The sequence below is a fragment of the Sorex araneus genome, chromosome 2 (genome assembly GCF_027595985.1).
Source record: "Sorex araneus isolate mSorAra2 chromosome 2, mSorAra2.pri, whole genome shotgun sequence".
NCBI classification, from domain to species: domain Eukaryota; kingdom Metazoa; phylum Chordata; class Mammalia; order Eulipotyphla; family Soricidae; genus Sorex; species Sorex araneus.
Window position 1 is genome coordinate 276,713,920 of NC_073303.1, and position 7,093 is coordinate 276,721,012.

Below are 7,093 nucleotides of genomic sequence, written 5' to 3' on the forward strand. Positions count from 1 at the left end.
GAGTTATAAAGCAAATCTGGAAAAAGATCCAAACTAAAACTAAAAAGATAATAAACTGAAATCAGTAAGTCAGTAATCTCATTTGTAGCACATTAACAATACAAGAGAAATAATGAATTCTAAGATAGGGTGGAAGACCTATTGTCTCATGCAGAACAGAAAGAAAAGGAAAAATTGTACAAAAATATGTGGGACAAGCATGAAAATGGTACAAAGTTTCTGCACTGGCATGTTAGAAAGATAGGAGAGAGAACAGAGATTAAAAGTTTTCCAGAAGTTTGTGGAATATAAAGTAACAGAATGGGAGACTAACACCCAAGAATAGTAGAGATATGTACCAGGAGGATTAACCCATAGCTTAGAAGCCAGCCTTGCATGCTGGGAGAAAAGGCAGCTCAGATAGAGAAGGGACCACCAAGTAAAGGGTGCTAGGAGGGCCCGCTCGGGATGGGAGATGCTGGCTGAAAGTAGACTACAGACCAAACATGATGGCCACTTAATACTTCTACTGCAAACCACAATACCCAAAAGGAGAGAGCAAAAAGGAATGCCCTGCCAGAGAGGTGGGGTGGGTTGGAGGGTTCAGGGTGGAGGTGGTGGGAGGGTTTCTGGGACCATTGATGGTGGAAAATGGGCACTGGTGGAGAGATAGGTACTCAACCATTGTATGACTGAAACACAAGCATGAAAGTTTGTAAGCCTGTAACTGTACCTCACGGTGATTCACCAATAAAAAAATTTTTTTAAAGTTTTCCAGTAATGGTGAAATGCCTATTCACAGGCCCACAAGATTCTGCATCCTGAGCTGCATCAAATAAAACTCTGCCTAGATAACTCAGAAACTGCAGTAAATACAAAGAGAATAGTGTTCGTTCGTGCATGTTGTGGGGAGAGGGGTAGTGCTGGGGTCTCACACAAGCAAGGCAAGCCCTCTCTCTTTGAGCCACCTCCACAGTTCCTACAGAGGGATTCTTGAAGTGACCAGCAATGGGACCAGATAGCTAGTAGGGGGTAGGACACTAGCCTAGCACACGTCCAACCTGGATTCAATATCTGGCACGCATATGGTCCCCTGAGTCTCGCCAGGAGTGATCCCTGAGTGCAGAGCCAGGAGAAAACCCTGACCACCACTGGGTATGGCTCTAAACCAAAATCTGCCAGAGATCAAAGATTATCTTGAAACATTTTGTGGTGTGGTGGGACTCTGGGATCACAAGCAGTAGTGCTCAGACAACCTCGCAATGCAGAGATTCAAGCCAGTGGCCCAGGGCGCACACAGGCAGCTTATGCTCCACCCATTTCAGCTCTCTCTCTTACCCTTATTTTTGGTTTTCTTATTTTCAGTGTTAATAGTACCAATACAAGTCAGTTGATTATAACCCTGCTCACTGCCCTCCCACCAGGCTCCTTATGAACTCCTTTCTTTCCTCTGCTGCCTGATCATCTGACCCCATCTTTCCCCTTCAGAACCTGAAACCTTCCAACCAAGTGATTTTCTTGTTTAGTTCTCCAGGAATGTCCCCTTAAAAGAAAATCCAAAGGAAAACTTCCTTTCTCAAAATCGGGTCCTTAGCTCCTGTAAAGCAAATAAGATTTGCAGATTCTCTTCTGGCAAACTGTTTGATCCTTATTATGGCTGTATTAATTTTTATACTTTAAACAGGCTTTATAAAATGAAAATCCAAATTCAATTGGAAACTGGTATTTCTTTGCTTTATAATCAGATTTAAAAAGGCTTTCCTCATATGAAGAGCTCCTTTGTTACTCTCTTATTGCATAATGTTTATAATAGAATTATAAAAAACATTAAAAATAAATTTCCCCCCATACTGACTTACATGTATATGGTCTAATTAACCTATATTAACTTTATATATAAAACTTTTCAGGATTAAATTGTGTCTGCATTAGGTATATGTGTGTGATCCAATTAACTGATATTCACTTAATATGTATATGATTCAGTTAACCTGTATTCACTCTCTATATTAACCTATTCAGGATAAAATTACATCTGTACCCCTGGTCAACATCAGTTGTATCATGGTATGGTTATATTTGGCAAAACAACTCTTTTTTCTTCCTAGAGACTTGGATTTCCTAGGATTTTAGTAGATCAAGCAGTATTCATGTGAAGTTGCTTTGACACCAGTTGAAAATTCCCACAGTGGCATAGCTCAATATGATTTGGATCACCATCTTCAAGTACAAAACCAGAGTATGAGTTCTGAGCCCAAAGACTTCATTTTAAGCCTTGGGACTTAAACAACATTTGAATTCAAATTCAGTAACACCCTTAGATCAACTTGAGCTGACAAATTCTTTAGAAACAAGTAGGATAAGGTAATTTGATAGAAATTATACTGTGCAGTGCCTTGTCACTCTAGATATTTCACCATTACGTTAATTTTTCCCAATTAATTTAAAGGTAACTGCTATATGCCAAATATCCAGGCTATTCGTCTTTGTTATTCATTTATATGCAACACTGTCACTTACAAGGGCAAAATTCTTAAGGAAGCATAATTGTTCTAAAATTACCATTTAGGAAAAACTTCTGGAAAAATGTGTTGATAGACAATGTATATAGGGACCCATGTACACCCAGCACACTTGGGCCTCTGCTCCTGGTCTCCCCCTACCTGCAAGACTGCTTGCCTTGAGCCCCTGAGCGTTCATATAATATTGTTTTAAGCACAATAAAACTAACAATATTTTGCTGATTGGAGGTGGCTCCCAGAGAAAGTGCACAGCATGTTGCAAAACAACCCAGAAGAGTCACTCACTGAACTGGCATGTAGGTTAAGAAAAACTAAGTACCTATGAATAGGACTTGTGGCCACTGCCCCCACTTCTTCCTACCAGATCACAAAATCATAGACTGTTAATGCTCCCAGCATTATATGTTCTGAAACTGAAACTGAAAGAGGACACTCTAAAAGACATCTCTAGGACAAAGAAGTCACCAGAGGTTGGCCAGCCATGACTTGACATGGGGTGGTCTTAACAATCCATGAGTGAAAAACTGGGAGAATTCCCAGCACGTGGGACAAAATGACAAAATCCCCAGCTCTGCTACCATGTTGAGAAGGTCTAGCAATTCCCATTGATGAAATCATTTCCTTCACTTCATTCAAGGCTCACCTTGAACTCCGCTTCCTCTCAAGCTTCTTATGAGACGAAGTTAATGTGATGTTTTAAAAGGTGAAATTGTCACTGTCACTGTCATCCCATTGCTCATTGATTTGTTCAAGTGGGCACCAGTAACGTCTCTCATTGAGAGACTTATTGTTATTGTTTTTGGCATATCCAATATGCACGGGTAGCTTGCCAGGCTCTGCCCGTGCAGGCTCCATACTCTTGGTAGCTTGCCGGGCTCTTGGAGAGGGACGGAGGAATTGAACACTGGTTGGCCTCGTGAAAGGCGAAAGCCCAACCACTGTGCTATCGCTCCAGCCTGGTGAAATTATATTCAGCCAAAACACAATGAGCTATTTGGATTGTTAGTCTTCAAGTGAGTAAAGGTGATCCCCATCCCAAATCCCACATCAAACTCCCATGAAATTGTTTTGTTTGAATGAATGTTAAATTCTTAGATTTGGAATTACAAAAAGTTGATCAGTGCTTTGATATCAGTCGAAGTTTGACTCAAAGTGCAACCACCAGCTTCTCTGTTGGTTGTGATTGTGACCAAAACTCACTTTCATGCACTTCATATAGAAATCCTGTTGAAAACTTTAACATTTCCTTTAATAAGGAACGTAAGTAACATGCAAAGGTAAATTGGTAATGGTGCATGAAGATTACCCTACTTAACATTCTCCAATGGTTCCCTAGAGCCTTCCGGATAAAGTCCAGACCCTCGAAATTAGCAATTATGGATCTTCAGGAAGTGAGCCTCATTTATCTTTCATTCTTGTTCCAGTTTTCAGTCCTCTCTCTTTTGTCTCAGACATGCTCAACTACTATTAGAATTCTCACTTTCCTCCCCTTAGACTATCTTGCTTATACCTTCTTGACATTTGTCTGCCAAGTTCCTGCTCATACTGTAAAGGTCCATTTGGCTGCATTTGAAGAGCTAATAAGAGCATAATGTCACCTACATTCCATATATGAGAAAAAATCCACTTTCAGTGAGAAATCACATTTGCCTTTTCATCATGATGCTTTTGGTTTATACTCACCACCTCCACTTCTCTATCAATTATTAGTGCCCTAAAACTTGTTTTTCTAGCATTTCACAACAGAAAATGTTATTTTCAAAAGTGGTGTCTTCATATTCATTTAACTCATTGGCAATAATTTCCCCCCCACTACCTTTGAAGCATCGTTAAGTTCCCTAACGCCTACTGCCAAGCACTCTTTAGGATCTCTTTCAATGTTTCCTTCTATGACATACTCTTACTTGTTGCCTTCCTCTACTTTTTTACTTCTCAGTCTCATTTTCTGGCTCCATTTCCTTTAACAAAAGATATTTCTTTGGGTTCATTAGCTTCAAAACAGAGCAGTAGGATTCCTCTTGTTCTTTAATTCATAATAAATTCAGATTTACTTGTGTTCCTGTTGATTTTAACTTCTCAGGGAAAAATAAGAAGTTATAGTTCAGCAAAGAAAATACTAGTTTTGGAAATGGCTTGGGTTCAGATCTCAGATCTGTAGTTCATTCTTCAAGAGTGTCATATACAGCTTAACCCATTAGGGGCTAGGTTTTTGTCTATGTGTTGAAAAAATAATGCCATTTTAGTATTACATATGAATTACAATATACAAGTGCATATTCCAGTGTGAGCTTATTAGGGTACTTGATAATTGTTGCTATTTCCACGCTGATGTCTCTCAAATTTGTATTAGTATTTCACTATTCTTTTCATCATATATATCAAAATTTAAATCTTTTGGTGAACAGATTGAACACATTTATTTTCTGGCCCAATCACTTCTGAATCATTTCATTACCGAATCAAAGCTCAATTTCTTCCCTGTATAAGAATCTTTAGGTTTTGGCATCACTCTTTTTAGCCTTCACCTTCACTCCTCTTCTAAATGAAAGTTCTTAATGCAAACTGAATCTCTTCTGGTCTTCAAACATATTGCTTACACTTCACTTCAAGGTCCAGCCCAGAGTTGACCTCCTTTATGAAACACATTATCTTCTTGACTGGATATTTTACCCTAAATATTTTATTGTTGCTTCACTCTCAGAAGACTAAAATTCCATCTGGAATTGAGTCATTTGTGTATAACTAGTCCCTCCTACTTTTAGACTGTAACCCACTTTGAGAACAGTGCTTTTTTACTCATGATCCCTTTCAAAGTGATGAGCCATGTACATATTTTTAAAAAGACAAACTCAAAGAATTTTCAATCCCTCAACTTCTTATGAAGAGAAGGAAGGGAACAGTGTATAAAGGGTACTGATGCTGAATTTCTACTTGGAATTCTCCTAGCAGCAAAGAGCATGGTAAAAACAGTCATCCTAGAAATTGACCAGGTAAGACTTTAAGATCTGTTGATCAATTGCAAACAACCTCTTGGGAAACCTTTCACCAATTTGCTAAGCTTGTTCATATTTCTTTTCTTCCCCAGAGCTATTTTCCTAACCTTCCAGTCTCCTCTAAACTGAGGAGTAAACAAAAGATTTTATTTTAAGCCCACAGTGGCACACACAGGAATATACACAAATATATCTCAACATTATTTTATGTATTAGCTTATAGCAGAGAATCCTATTTCCTCAGAATAAAATTTCATTTAAGCAAAATCTAACAATGTTTGTGGATATAATCTTCAAGAAGCACCTTGTATAGTGCTTTGCATATAGTACAAATTCAATACTCTGTAGTTGTAGAAAGAATGAATTTATAGGGAATAAATGTAGAACTTAATGTTAGTTAAATGCAGTGGGGAATAATGAGAAAAGATAGTCAAAGGGGGCATGAACGGGATAGCTGGGGGCTTTACTTCTCTCTTCAATATCAGCTAGGTAAATTCTCAAGTGTATTGTAGTATAGTAATCCCTGGAGCACAGCGGATAGGGCGTTTGCCCCAGGTTCGATTCGTGGGTCCCTCTCGGAGAGCGTGGCAAGCTACCACAGTATCCGGCACTCACGGCAGAGCCTGGCAAGCTACCCATGGCATATTCGATATGCCAAAAACAGTAACAAGTCTCACAGTGGAGACGGTACTGTTACACAAGGTCACATTCACAGTAAAAACTCCTACTAAGGAGTTTACCAGACTGTGGAAGCACAACCCTTCAGACCATCACAACACACACACACACACACACACACACACACACAACTATATTACATGATGTGGAGTCCATGATCCAACACACTCTATACCTGATCTGGTGGACCCCTAAAATCACGTACACTCACTACTTCTAGGTGACGTGGAGTCCATGACCCATTAGATCACAAACACATGCTACACTACATGATGTAGGCCCACGCGTGACGCCCTCAGATCACTCTCTCACTCACACACACACATTACTACGTGACAATGACCCACTAGATCACACACACAGAACTACCCATCAAGATGTCCCCTCAGGCCACACACACACACACACACACACACACACACAATTTTGTGACGTGGAGTCCATGACCCCAATAGATCACATACACCTAACTACTGTCAAGGAGTCCGTGTCCCCTCAGACCACCCCCCCCCCCCGACACACACACCCAGCGCCTGTGGAGAAGGGTGAGGGTGTGCCACAGCCCCTGGGCGCCGTCCTCCTTTGGGAGTTCAACTCTCCCTCCTGGGCTACTGGCGGCAGCCTTGGGGGGCTGCGGGGGGGCTCGTCAGCAGGGCACAGGGGTCCCCGCTCTGGCACCGGGCCCACAACCAAACTCTCGCAAGGGAACGGGCGTGGCTGATCCCCAGGGCGCGCCGCACCTGAGCGCCCGCGGCCCCATCTCCTGGGGGTCCCCGACTCGGGGATGCTCCGCCTCGGTCCCCGCGCGCAGCCGGACCCGGCGCCCGGACGCACGGGGCTCTCTGCCCCTCTCTCCCCACGGCGGGGCCCGCGGGACAAGGCGGCTCGCGGCCCCCCGTCCTCGTCTCCCGCTCTCGCGCC